Source organism: Protopterus annectens, chromosome 8.part0 (genome assembly GCF_019279795.1).
Source record: "Protopterus annectens isolate FY-2018-M chromosome 8.part0, PAN1.0, whole genome shotgun sequence".
Taxonomy (NCBI): Eukaryota; Metazoa; Chordata; order Ceratodontiformes; family Protopteridae; genus Protopterus; species Protopterus annectens.
The window spans coordinates 7,397,559-7,412,227 of NC_056741.1; the positions used below are offsets into that span (position 1 = coordinate 7,397,559).

The following is a 14,669-nucleotide window of genomic DNA, read 5'->3' on the forward strand; positions in this document are numbered from 1 at the left end:
AAACCTTCACTAACAAGATAAACAGGAGAGCCATAACATCTTTCTCTCCTGTCTGCCAAAGCAGAGCAACAGCAAGAGAAGGTCAGGTGGAAGGAGGGAGGGATGGGTGCTGACAAATAAAGTAACTACTCAGATGCAACGTTATGGTGAGTACATAACTTCTTTATCTGAAGTAGTTGACTTCATTTGATCATCAACCTGTGGGATAGAGTCCCCAGCTACCAAAAACCTTGGGTAGCCCTCATGGAAGGATATTCCGGAGCACCGCACAGCCAAAGGATGCTCTCCCTCTAGAAACCATATCCAGTTTGTAATGGGAAATGAATGTGTGAGATGAGGACCAAGTAGTTGCTGAACAAATATTGTCCAAGGACACTCCGGAACAAAAGGCAGCTGACGTAGCCATGGACCTGGTAGAATGGGCGTGTACCCTACCAGGAAGAGACATACCTTTGTCTTTGTACACCTGAAGCATGCAAAGAGAAATCCACTTGACAACAGTTACCTTAGAAACCGGTTTGCCCAGAAAGGGCCTAGCAAAGGACACAAACAACTGGTCAGACTTGCGATAGGCCTTAGTCCTGTGCAAGTAGAAACATAGTTGTCTATACACATCTAACAAATGCAGTTTATATTCTCTCCACTGTTCTAAACATTTATAAAGAAAACAGATAAACTGATTGATTTTTGTTTCTGAAGCCACTTTGGGCAAAAAAGAAGAATTAATACGAAGTGAAACCCTGTCTTTATGAAAAATCATACATGGTGGTTTGACAGGTAATGCCTGAAGTTCTGACACTCTCCTAGCCGAATGTAGTTGTGTGTTTTGTGGTTCTGTGTGTGTGTTTTGATGGTGTATGTTTTGAGTGTGGTGCGGTACAAGTGTTTACCTTCTCCTCTTGACTGTCTAGGCCAGTCTTTGTCTGCCAGTATGTTAGATTGACAAGGAATGTGCATTGCTACCAGAAAACGGTTGGTGGAGATTGCCCAGTCCCACACTCTAATGGCCTTGCAACAAAGGGTATAAGATCTGGTTCCTCCTTGTTTGCTGATGTACCAGACCACGGACATATTGTCTGTCTGAAATGCAATAGTTCCCAAAGGAAGAAAGGCAGGAAGGGCCTGCAATGCCAATAAGACTGCCCTCATCTCTAGAACACTGATATGCAGTTTGGTCTCATTCAGGGACCACGTGCCTTGGAGTGTCCTGCCCGAGCAATGTCCCACCCCCAGTCGGGAGGCATCCGTGGTCACCGTGGCTTGGGGCGGTGCTGCAATAAATAACCATCCCTCTATCATCTCCGGGGTGTATAACCACCAGAGGAGGGACTTCCTGCATGTGTTGCTGATGTGAATAGATGTGTCAACGGCAGAGCCAACAAGGACCACTGGACTGCCAGCATCAACTGCAGAACCCACACATGAAGATGAGCACAGGGAAGAAGAGTTATAATGGCTGCCATGGAACCCAGGGCTCTTAAAACCTCGTCTGGAGGAAGATGAGACTGAAGGATCTCGAGTACATGAAGTCATAAGTTCCAGACCCTCTCTGGAGTCAGAAGGACCTTGGCTTGAAATGTGTCGATCCTCGCACCTATATAATCTAGGACCTGAACAGAGTCTGGAGAAGACTTGGATACGTTGACTGTAATGCCCAGGGAGTCTGACAACTTCTGGAAATAGTCCTTGGATTGACAAAGTAGATGCCTGGTGGGAGAGGCAAGGATCCAATTGTCCAGGTACGGGTAGAGCTGTATGCCCTGAAGCCTCAGGTGAGCCGAAACTGCTGCCATGACCTTGGTGAACAACCTGGAGGCTGTGGTGAGGCAGAGGAATCTCTGGAAGCGCCTGGGCATCTTTATGTGATAGTACACATCCTAGAGGTCTATTGAGCACATCCAGTCATTTTCCTGCAAATGTGACCAAGAGTGACCATCTGGAACTTCTCTTTGGCAACTGACAGGTTTAGCGTGGAAAGGTCTAGAATAGGCCTTAGGTCTCCAGTCTTTTTTTGGCACCAAAAAGAACCTGGAATAGATGCCTGATACAGACTGATGTGGGGGAACAGGCTGTATGACCTGTTTGTTTAGCAGCTTTTCTACTTCGAATGCTGCAGCCTCCCTTTGTGCAGGTGGAACGTCTTGGAGGTGTTTTGGGGGAGGGGGAGGAGTCGCAAAGGGAATTGCGTAACCTCTGGATATTATTTGAAGCACCCAATGGTCTGTTGACACAGACTCCCATGCCGTCAGGTGCATTGAAAGATGACCCCCGACTGTCTCCAGAGCAGAGCAGTAAGTTCTTTGGACCCCCCACCGCCTCCGAGCCCGGCTCTGTCTTGCCCCCCTCTGCCTCTAGGGGAAAAGGAGTCCGGAGTGTCCTGGGAATACTGAGCCTTCTGTTACCACATCTTCTTTTTTCTCCGCTGATTCCTGGAAAAGTATCTTTGGAGGTTAGAGAAGCCGATCCCGATGGCAGACAGTGTCTTCCCATCCTTCTCACTCTGGGCTAATGTTTCACGAACCGTCTTCCCAAACAAGGAAGACCCGTCATAAGGGGCATTCACAAAAGACACCTTAAAGGGTGTTCCATGAAGTTACATAGCCTAAGCCAGGCATGTCGCCTCATGGCAATGCCGGACCCAGTTGCCTATGCTGCTCCTTCAGTGGCATGTGAGAGGAGGTGCATGGACATATTGCTAACCACTTTAAGAGTGGCCATTTGCACAGAGAATGTGTGTTTATCCTCTGGTAACATGGACTCTAGGGGCGACTCAGTGTACTCCTTGACCAGGTCACGCTGTAGTCTGGAAAAGGTAGCTGAAGTACATGTCCGCTTTCCCAGACTGTCCACTGTCCTGGACCCTCTGTCAGGGGGGTGGACCGTAGAACTTTCCTGGGCTAGTGCCTTCTTAGAGGCAGCCGCTACCACCATGGCGTCCACTGGGGGCCTATCAACTGGAGGGCTCAAGATCTTATCAGGACGTTTGGGAATTGGCTCCATGGTGTCGGTCCACCAAAGGATGGGGTAGATGGGCCCACAAAGGCCTCCAGAAATACTGACTTGATACACTTACATTTGTGAGGAACCTCTTCGGTGGGACTCTCCAGAGAGGATTCACGAACTACCTGCTGTTCCTCAGGGGGAACAGTCGGGGCACCTCGAGCACGGGCTGTTCCTGTATGAGCAAGCCAGTGAAAGACGCACCCAGATTGTGGAAGACACACCCAGAAGAAAGGGAGTCAGGGCAGACTCCAAAGAGATGGTCATGGCCCTCGATCTGGTGGAGAGAACCCTTTCCACCATGTCAAACGCCACGGGGGAGCGAGCCTTCTCGGAACACTGAAAGGGAAGCTGCTCTTACTGGATCTGACATGGGGACTGGAGCCAAACCTGATGGAGCCAAGATACTGAGGGGTAGGCCTTGACCAGACAGAGTCAGAGCCAGAGGAGAAAACCCCCTTGGATCAGATACCCAGGCTTCGGCTCAGAGAGCTGCTCAGGTCTGTCCTGGTCAGATCCGACACACTCAAGGAAATGGCTGGAGTCGAGGTAACCGGTACCATCAATGCCGGCCCCTTGACTCAGAGACCTCTCGGATCCAAGAGCTCCGATACCGATGGTTGGACCAGAGAAGGGGAAATCGGGGAGACAAAAGGCTCTCCGGAGGGTGAAGGGGCTGGTAGTAACCCCATCTGAATCTGGGTGCAAATGAACCTTCGCATCATCTTGTCCATGTCTGCTTCAGATAAGCTCCTCGTGGACTGCAAAGAGGCCACCAACACTGGACGGGAGGGCCGGTGTACGGAAGCCCTGGAAAGAGGTCTAAGCTCCCCTCAGCTCCAGCAAAAATCTCAGAGATTGGAGCCGAGGAGAAGCTGGCCTGGAAACCACTAACTGTTTAGGAGGAGGACCCGCTGGATTCTCACCTGTCCGGGGACCTCTTCCTCCCTTTGTCTCTTTCCTCTCTTTTCTTGAATCCCTGTCTGCAGGCCTCAGGCCAGGAGGTTGAGGACTGGCCTGGAAGGGGGAGGAAGAAACAACGGCAGGTGTAGAAGGTGCGGTCACGGCCATGACAGTCACAGAAGAGAAGGCAGCCACCTCCGTAGTAGGGAGAAGTCCCTTTAGAATCAATTTCGCCCTACAGTCCTTAAGGGCCCTGGGGTTGAACCCCACACAAATAGGGTAGTCCACAGACAAACGGGCTGCCCCAAACACACAATGCACAGAGTGTAGCCATCCGCAGGGGACAACTTATGGCCACACTCTGTGCACTGGATCTGCCATGTTCCAACAAAAACAGATACAATGCTAGCAGAAAGGATTTTAAGCTACCCAACCCCGACACTCACACAAACACATGCTCGTAAGGAGGGGAAGGGGGATAGGCCTACACTCTACTACCAGAAACAAGAACAAACTTTTTTTTTTTTATATACACAAGAAAACGCAACGCGACATGAAGGGAAAGAAAGGCGAAGGACGAACTAACCTACCTACACTCACAAAAACTAACACTCCACCATAAAAATAGCCAAAATCTTGCCTAGCAACATCTGGAGCTCAGGATCACGCTGCTTGGCAAAGCCGGGGCAAACGACATCTGAGGGAAGGAAGGAGATGCATGGATCAGAAGCTGGTAAATCTGCCGTGTCAGATCCGATGTTGATCCGAAGACCCATAGGTTAATGATCAAATGAAGTCAACTACTTCAGATTATGCCATTTGGCCTTGCACAGGCAGTGGGAATTCAAGAAATTAGAGAGTCAAATTTCAGCTGATACTCTGGTTCACTACAAAACCATGGGCAACTCTGCTGGTCATCATTACAGGGAATAAAATGGTGAATAATCGGCATAAAATCCAAGTGAACTATCAGCTTATTTCACAATTTGCAACTTAGTCTGCAATAACTTATCTGAGAACAGAAAGGAGCTGGCAACCCAGAAAATGTCAGATTTACTAAACCTGTCAATTCGCTGATTAACGGTGTACGAGTGTACAGAGAAAGGAAGGCATTACAACAATCTATCAGTGATTCAGCCGATGGCACATTCGCCTTAGATGATGAAAAGATTAGATGGCTTTGGGTTCTATCCCCACACATCAGGTGCCTAGGTTCATCTTTAAGTACTGATACACACAAATTGCTGCACTCCTAAGGTGCTACTCTTCAGAAGACACATTAAGCTATGATCTTACCTGTCCTGAATCAGATACATGAGGATATCAAAGTGCTTATATTACTGAAAACAGCCCAGGAATTCAACTAAGTTATTCTTGTGCCACATCAGATCTCATTTAAAAAATATTTTGTGTTTAATTGAACTAACCTACTCAAAAATTAAGTAGCCAAATAAGTAAATAAAAAGGTTACATGGGGAATATTCAGTTCCTCACTTTTAAAGAGCCATATAACTAGACTCTCCTGCAGGTGTTCTGGTGGCTTTAAATGCTGGACTCATTATATTTTGTTTAAGGTAACCTGACTGATCTGAATTGTCTTACAATTTTTGTCTTCTGATTTCAGCAAATGTCTCATAACAAAATCATGACCTTTATCAAGGTTGCTTACGTTCATGCTGTAAGGTCAACTGACTAATTGTAATTACTACTTTTAAAATTCTACGAGTGCAGCAATGACATGCAATCAGTTTGTGGCTTGAACTCGGAGATAAAAAGATGTTAAGTCTAAAATAGTAAGGAAAAAAAACACAGTCACATTTCCAAATGATAAGGAGTTCATGATTCCCCGTAAACAACTTCAGGCAACAATAAAATGAAGGAAATGGACAAGACGACCCATGGTCTTCAGTAACTGATGGACACTTTTGTACAGATTACAGAAGGGAAGCCAAACGCGTGCCTAGATGAAGTGTACCGCCGAAAAAATAACCTAAAAAGTATCATTTGGTAAAGGATTTACTTTCTTTACCTGTACTATACTTGACAGCTCCGCACAGACTTACAGTATCGGTTCTAATTATATAAGCTAATTACCAAACTAGCACGGCGAGATAATGAGCAGGTTATTATATAAGCTAATTATTAAACTAGCACGGCGAGATAATGAGCAGGTTATTATATAAGCTAATTATTAAACTAGCATGGCGAGATAATGAGCAGGTTATTATATAAGCTAATTATTAAACTAGCATGGCGAAATAATGAGCAGGTTATTATATAAGCTAATTATTAAACTAGCACAGCGAGATAATGAGCAGGTTATTATATAAGCTAATTATTAAACTAGCACGGCGAGATAATGAGCAGGTTATTATATAAGCTAATTATTAAACTAGCACGGAGAGATAATGAGCAGGTTATTATATAAGCTAATTATTAAACTAGCATGGTGAGATAATGTGCAGGTTGTCAAAATGTAATATGCGTAATAATGCAGGATCACGGTTACTGCATGCATACAGTACAGAGACTGGATTATCTGAACTATTATTATGGGGTAGTTCGGATAATCAAACACACTCACCAAACATACTCAAAACAACTCTCACTTTAACATCACAGCAAAAGACAACACCACTATATACCCAAATGAGCACACCAAATTGCTAGGAGTGGAAACAGACAAACTAAAATTTGACATTCACATATCCATGACCATAAAAAAAGTCCACAAAAAACTAGAAGTGTTATACAGAAATAAGCAACTTCTCACCAAAGCAGCAAAGATTTAAATAGCAAATTCCCACCTTATCTCCACCCTACTTTATGAATCTCCAATATATATACAAACCTAAGGCACTCCGATCTAAACAAGTTAGAGACCTGCTACAACAAAATCACAAAATTTGCCACAGGGGCAGCCTACCGTAGTCACCACTGTCTCTCACTTGCTGAACTGGGCTGGCTTGAACTCCCTCACCTCCTTCAATGGTATCAACTCTCACTCGCCCACAAACTAGTAAACCATCCACTAAATGTCCCATCCCTCCAGAATCTACTCCAACCTTATCGCACCACCTGACCACTAAGATCCAGCAACAAAAATTACTTGTAGATCACTAAAGCCAATAACTGTGCTGGTGAAGCACTATTCTCTTGCACCATAGTCAAATTATGGAACTCCCTCACACCCACAATTACCTCCATACCATCAAGCACCCACTTCAAAACTTTACTAAAAGCACACCTAAAAACATGCTGGCTATGCACTTGCAACTCCCACTCTAATATCACCCACCCCATCCAACCACTACCTTTCTTTCCACTCCACTAACTACCTTGATTATAGCAAGCTCAGATGCTCATAAGCCTAGTACTTATTATACAGCAGGAACTTCTTATTGTAACATTTGTTAATGTCTGTTATGTACTTCACAGATAAAGATTCTAGTTGTCTACTGTTGTACTATGTTCTTCATCTGTAAATATGTTGTAAGTACTTGCTATGTTAAATTGTTAATCGCTATGTAATCCAATGTAACTTCTGTTTATTTTAACTGTGGAGCTTTTCTCCCTGGGCCTCTGCTGAAAATGGACCTACGGCCAGTCGGATACTCCCGGTCAACAAATGTAAATAAATAAATAAATAACTGAACTAGATCAACTTCTAAAATCTTGTTTTTTCTGCATGCAGGGAATACACTTTTCAACCATTCAGCGATTCCAGTTGACAAAAAATATTTTTCACAAACAAGTGGGCTACAAGATCAAAAAAACACACACAAGCAATTATGTACAATGTTTACAAATTTAGAACTTATGATTTTTCCTACTCAAACTTTGGAAGGCTGTTCGGATAACAGACGTTTTGATAATCAACGTTTGGATAAATCTACTCGCGACTGTACTACCAAAGTCTAAACATACTGATAGACAGATACTATAAAATATCACCTTACAAAATTAGTGAATGTTATAAGGACTTGAGGTGGCTGAACTAACATGTTATGAAACATATGTTAAGTTTATACAGACACATGAAGGGGCAGAAACATAAGATTACTACTTGCATGAGAAATTGTGAGTTGCACCTACATTTGCAGACAGAAAACAAAAAAATTAAATAAATAAAAAAATGCGAAGTATACAAGTTTTAATTATTATGACAGAACCCTAAACATTTAATAAGAATACACGTTTGCAAGTGTTTAGTCAATTAAATATCATAGAATTACTAATAGTCCGTAATATTTACTTGGTGTGGTGACTGAATTTATATCTTGGTTACTATGTAAACAAGTGAGGCTATTGCAAACCAAAAAAATATTAAAATATTATACTTGGTACAAAATCCACGATTATTTGTATTTTTAGAACAGAAAGAGAGGTCAGCACTAGAACAAAATTTATCACTTAAACCCTCTAAGTAACTGAAAAAAGGGAAACTTTAAAAGGCATTTTTGCTCAATAAAATGGTGGAGTGTTTAAATATTCATTTCTGTATAACTGAACTACACACACATGCGCATACACAGACGCACAATTTCAGTTGTCAAAGAAAACAAAAAGTTAGATTCTGGACATTGTGAAGAGGCTTTGCTTGTGTCGCCTGCTCACACAACCCCCTATCCTTAAACTCAACCTTACACATTAGGGTACTAAACACCCTTTTCCCAACAGTCCCACTAACACACACACACACTTCAAATAAGCCAGTACCCAAGCACACCTACACATCTATCCCCTTCCCTTGCCTTTATTCTAACCCTAACCTGCAAACACTCATGTGTATACACACACACACACACACACACACACACACACACACACACACACACACACACACACACACACACACACACACTCCAAATACTAAACCTTTTATTACAAACAAATGCTTTGGTTATTATACTCACTCCCACTAACATTACATTCGTTGTTTAACGCTTCAACTATGTAAACATCTGACCTATTCAGACACCAGAAAAACCATTTAATGAACAGTAAACACAGGATAGTGGGAGAAAGAGAGAAAAATGAATTACTACTGTTAATCAGAGATAGTACTGCCTACCAGGAGCTGAATTGAGATGGTATTGAGTCAGAGTCAGTGGTGTTAGAAGAACTTGTGGTAGTTGGGAAGGATGTACTTGTTTAGTGATGAACAAAAAAGTCCGGGAAATGTTGTTACATTGGAGGTTGGTTTTAATGTGGTCCTCAGAACAACTTCTGCGATGCCTAAATATATAAAATGTATTTTGTGTTTTGTTTTATGGCAGTCTTTTCAGGCTTTGTCTCTTTAAAGCACAACATTTTTATTCATTTATTTATTTATTTTAGCTGCTGCACAGGGCCTGATTTGCCTTTTTATTCGTGGGGGGGTTAGACTGCTTAGAATATTTATAAAAGTTTCAATACAGTGTGAGATGTCACCATCAAGTAACATGGATTTTAGTATGTTTGAGTTATACTGGGTTGGTGTACCGATACAGCCGTTTTGTTAAATTTTGTTATATTACATATTTGTTTATAAATTATGAGTTTTTAGGACTCTTGTTGCTATAGATCACTTAGTGTCTGCAAACATCCAATTTTTTTTTTTACTCAAATTATTTTTATTTTGATGAAATACAATAATTTAATACATTCATAACATTCAATAACTATTTACAGTATATACATTCAGTATGACAAAGGATTCAGATAAAAATATTTGTAGTTAAATAATAAGTTAACATATATAAACTATGACAGAAAGAGATTGGTTCCAACTGTAGAGTATCAATCAAATTCAAAACTTTCCTCCACAGACTTCTTAAAGTTCTCAACTCTTTAGTTCTTTTCTCCATTAGTATGCATTTCTTCAGTGATGATAGAAATTCCTCCATTGTGGGTGTTACATTAGAGTTCCATCTTCTAGTTATACATTTTCTGGCTACTGCTAACCTTGTCCACAACAAATACAGGTCATCTTTCTTCATATTATTACTAATAACAACATTCAATAAAATTAAAGACTTTGTGAAAACAAATATATCAGTATAGAGAAATTTGTTCATCTCATTCCAATATTGTTTAATATTAGTAGTCATAAAAAATATGAGACCATTCAGCATTAGTGGACAGATGACATCTCCAGCATAACTTGCTGTTTGAAGGGTTCATTTTTGAGAGTTTCTCATGTGTAGAAATTTCCAATGGAAAATCCTCCAGAATTATGAGTAAGAAGTTAGTTTAGCTGAAAGTAAAATGTTTGTTTTATCTTCTATTGATAATGATACTTGAAATCATTTAGTTAGATATTGCCAGTAAGAATCTTTAGGAGCTGTCTTATAGATAAAGTGTTACATAGATATGATAATTCATTCTTAATATTGATATTATAAAGAATTCCAAAAATCCAGTTTATAATTTTTGGTACGGTTTTGAAGGATGAGTTATGTATTATGCTACACAGATCCTTAGTGTATGCTGTGACACTCTGAAGAACCAACCGGTCATTAGGGGATAGGCCATAGGTTGACAATATACTTTGTGTGTTCAAAGCTTGTTGGTTTTCAGTACATTGCAACCAACAAAATAGGTTATTATTTTCCCATAAACCAAAAATCTCTCTGTATTGCATCAGGGAAATCCCTTGTAATAGTAAATGGTATTAAAAATCTATGCCACAGTTTTATATCTAAATTTGTGTTGATGAATTTTCTAAACACATCAAAAATATAGTTTATTAGTGTTAGTTTAGTTAATTTTGTTGTACTATACTGTAAATTTAAACTTAAATAGTGCCATATCTTATCTTTGTCAGTTACCAAAGCATTCTTTGATAAATAATTTTCATTCATTAGTATAATGGAGTATAACTGTTTCCAATTGGAGGAGTATCTAGGATTTATCCAATTCATCACTATTTTAGTTATAGATGCCTTTATATAAATTTCAATCTCTGGGAACCCCCCTTGTTCCCATTTTCTGATATGATGAGAATATGCCACTCTATTTCTTTGGGGTACCATAGGAATTTCATCAAAGTCTACGTGATTTCTTTAAGGATTTTCTTTCCTGGTGGAATTACAAGGGCATGTGCTATATATAATACTGTAGGTAACAAAACCATTTTTATCAGTTGTAACCTATCATCAAATGTTATAAACAAATTATTCCATTTGCTTATTAATGTCTTGATTAAGTATATGGCTTTAGCATAGTTAAGATGTAAGGTTTCCTCTATATTCTTGCCTAGGACTATTCCTAAAAAGTTTAGAGTTGAAACTTGGTTTCCAATAATATGATTAACTGGAACCTGTATGTTATTTTCTTTATTTAATAATAAATATTTTGATTTAGATTTGTTGGATAGTCCTGAGATTTTTTTGAAATTTGTTGTTACTATAGCCACTTCACCTAACACTTCCGTGTTAGGGGAAGTAAGACTTCCATCAGCAAACATCATTATTTTAGAAATATATCGGTCATATATATTTATACCTCTTATCTTTGGGTTATTATGCATTAAAATGGCAAGTATTTCTATGGCCAGAGCAAATAGGATAGGGGACATGGGACATCCTTGTCTAGTACCTCTAGTGATTTGGATGGCTTTGGAAGTGGGAATCAAATAACTAAGACTTTAAATAAATAACCCCAATTTAAGGAGTCAAAGGCCTTTTGAATATCTAGACCTATTATCAATGCTTCATGGTTTCCTCTACTGTGGTAATCTATCAGAGTTAATATTCTTAATATTATCCTGTGTTTTCCTGTTATATATGAAACCAGTTTAGTCTTCATTAATTATTTTAGATATGGGTGTTTTCAATCTATTGACCATAATTGACAAATAGTTTATAATCATTATTCAACAAAGAAATTGGTCTATATGAGTTGCAATCATTAGGGTCCTTATTTTCTTTTAATATAGGGGAAATCAGAGAATATCTCCAAGGAGGAGGAGTATTTGCTAATGTTTGAACGACAGGAAAGGTTTTATGTAGGAGAGAGATTACAGAAGAAAGGAATAATCTATAAATTTCTATAATTAAGCCATCTGTTCCATGTGCTTTATTAGACTTACTTCCTTTAATCCCATCTATAATTTCCTTTAGAGAAATAGGTTTTCGTAGATCTAACTTAAGTTTCTCAGGAACTCTTGTTATGTTGGGAACTATATTCTCTTCTCACATTCATTTGTACTTATTTTATCTTTATATGATACTCTGCATAATGACAATTAAAAGCCTCCAGAATGTCCCCTATGCCCGAGACATTTTTCCTTTCCCCTTTATGAAAGATACTATCAATGTTATTAATTTTTTATTGTATTTTAACTTTCATAGATAGGTTATGAAGATGATTAGGAGAGGTAGCATAAGAATTTAATTTCAGTTTTTCCATAGCTAAATTAGTTTGATTTTTGGTTTGTTGGTAAGAATCCAACCTAAAGTTAAGCATCTGTCAATTTATTGATTCTTGTGGTGGGTGAGTAAAACTGTATAAGTTAATCGATTCTGAGGGAGTGTCATTGTTGATCACTTGACAGCTTATGTAGGGGTCTCTTGGTATAATAGTTTCTTGCTGAATATGGTGAGATGTCCAGCAGTGGATATTGCTGTTGGTTGCTATACATAAATGCTTTGGGTCTGTGTAAGTGATATGACTGTTATACTGGGGATTGTGCATACACTACAACATATGGTATTTACTTGACATTTGTTAACCGGGTTAGTCCAACTGAGCTGAATGTCCATTTTCAGTGGAGACCCAAGGAGAAGCTTGTTTTGAAACATGGCAAAGGAACAATTACTGGAAACCAGTTCTGGCAGGGTTTAACTGCTTTTACTGCGGCAGACATTCTAACAAAAAATCAAGTGGAGTTTTGATAGGGATTAAAGATAGTTATGAGACCTGTGATTATTACAAGTTCAGTGATAACACAGATACTGTTGATTATGTAACTAACAAAAACAACCCTGGAACATATAACAATTGCTGTTGCATATAGTCCACCAAAGTCAAGTGCTGCTGACCTACAGGAATTCACACATTTCTTGCATGAATCACAGGAGGTAAGAATAGGGCTGAGGACTTAAATTTACCAGAAACTGACTGGAATGATATTGATTCAACTACATTAGTAAGGAAATTACTGACAACTTTTGTTTATGAACAACAATTGCTTCAAACTGTAAAAAAAAAATACGAGGGAAAGGAACACACTAAACATCATTTGTGTTCCTAAAGAAATTACTTTTACTTTATGGCAAGTTTTACCACCATTGATGTGCAGTGATCATTGGGTTATAAAGGTTAACTTGTTGCTAGATAATTCTGACAAACTGAAATCTAAAACCGTGCACAGAAGATGAATTACTGATTATATGGAAGCAAAAAGTACAGTTTTGTACCTACCATAAATGTAGATGTTCGAGTGCTAATACAGCTGCAGTCATAACAGATGGGTTTTCCTGCCATCAGGCGGGTCCTCGGTCGGCCGAATTCCGGTGTCGGATGTTGTCGCTTCTTCCCTGATGTCAGTGCGACAGGGGTATAAAAGAACCAGCAGACGCCATTTTCTTCAGGTGCCCCCAGAAGGAAGGCGAAACATAAATTTATGTAATAATGCAAATGCAATATAATCAAAAAACAGTAGTTGCAAGCAAATACACCATAAAAGAATACCCCAATGAGGTTGTATGAGGAGGTGTTAGCCATTAGGCCTGTCCCAAGAGGGAAGGAGGAGGAAACCTGGACTGCAGCTATATTAGCACTCGAACATCTACATTTATGGTAGGTACAAAACTGTACTATGTTCATCGTGCATACAGCTGCAGTCATAACAGATGGGTAGAATCCCAAAGCTAATAAAGGGGTGGTAGGTACTAAGTGGAACTAGAAGGAGCCAGGATGCCCTGCAAGACTGCAGTGGCAAAGCCCGCTGTAGTTTTGGAGTATAATGGTAGGGGATAGTGCTTGGAGAAAGTATGTACAGAACTCCAAGTGGCTGCTTCCAAAATATCTTTGGTAGGAACCCCCCCCCCCCCGAGGAAAGCTGCAGAGGTAGCTGTGGCCCTTGTGGAGTGAGATCTGATGCCTGTAGGTACAGTTTTACCATGAAAAGAGTAACAAAAGCGTATGCAGTGGGCTATCCATTTTGAGATTGTCTGTTTGGAAATAGGCTTCCCTTGAGCACCTGTAGCATAGGACACAAAGAGTTGCTCTGATTTTCTGAAAGGCTTTGTTCTGTCCAAATAATAATGGAGCTGTCTGTGAATGTCCGAGGAATGTAGTAGACTCTCCCCTTTGTTTTGTGGATTAGGGTAAAAGGTAGGTAAGTGAATAGCCTGATTCAAGGCTACCCTGGATACTACCTTTGGCATAAATGAAGGATTGGTTCGTAAGGAAACTCTGTCCTGATGGAAAATGATGAAAGGCTGCACAGCCATGAGGGCTTGTAGTTCCAAAACCCTGCGTGCTGAGGTGATAGCTAGAAGGAAGGCTGTTTTCCATGACAAATATTGCAGATCTGTTGAAGCAGCTGGCTCAAAAGGAGGCAGGGTTAGTTTTTCTAGAATGAAATTGAGGTCCCAAGCAGGTACTGGTTGCTTCCTTGGAGGTTTTATATTCTTAGCCCCTCTGAGGAACTGTCTTAAGACAGGGTGAGAGAATAAAGGAGGATCAGTGTTGTACTCTGCAGAAATGGCTGAGGCATGGATTTTGATGGAGGAGAATGAAAATCCACTGCTTAGCAGCTCGGCTAGGTACTGTAA

General features: G+C 40.3%; 1 protein-coding gene across 1 annotated transcript in view; it reads right to left on the bottom strand.

Annotated features, from left to right (window-relative positions):
- LOC122808603 (tumor necrosis factor receptor superfamily member 1A-like) overlaps positions 1-14,669 on the bottom strand; it is a gene marked incomplete in the record, with an annotated part of 609,848 nt that overhangs the window by 360,000 nt on the left and 235,179 nt on the right.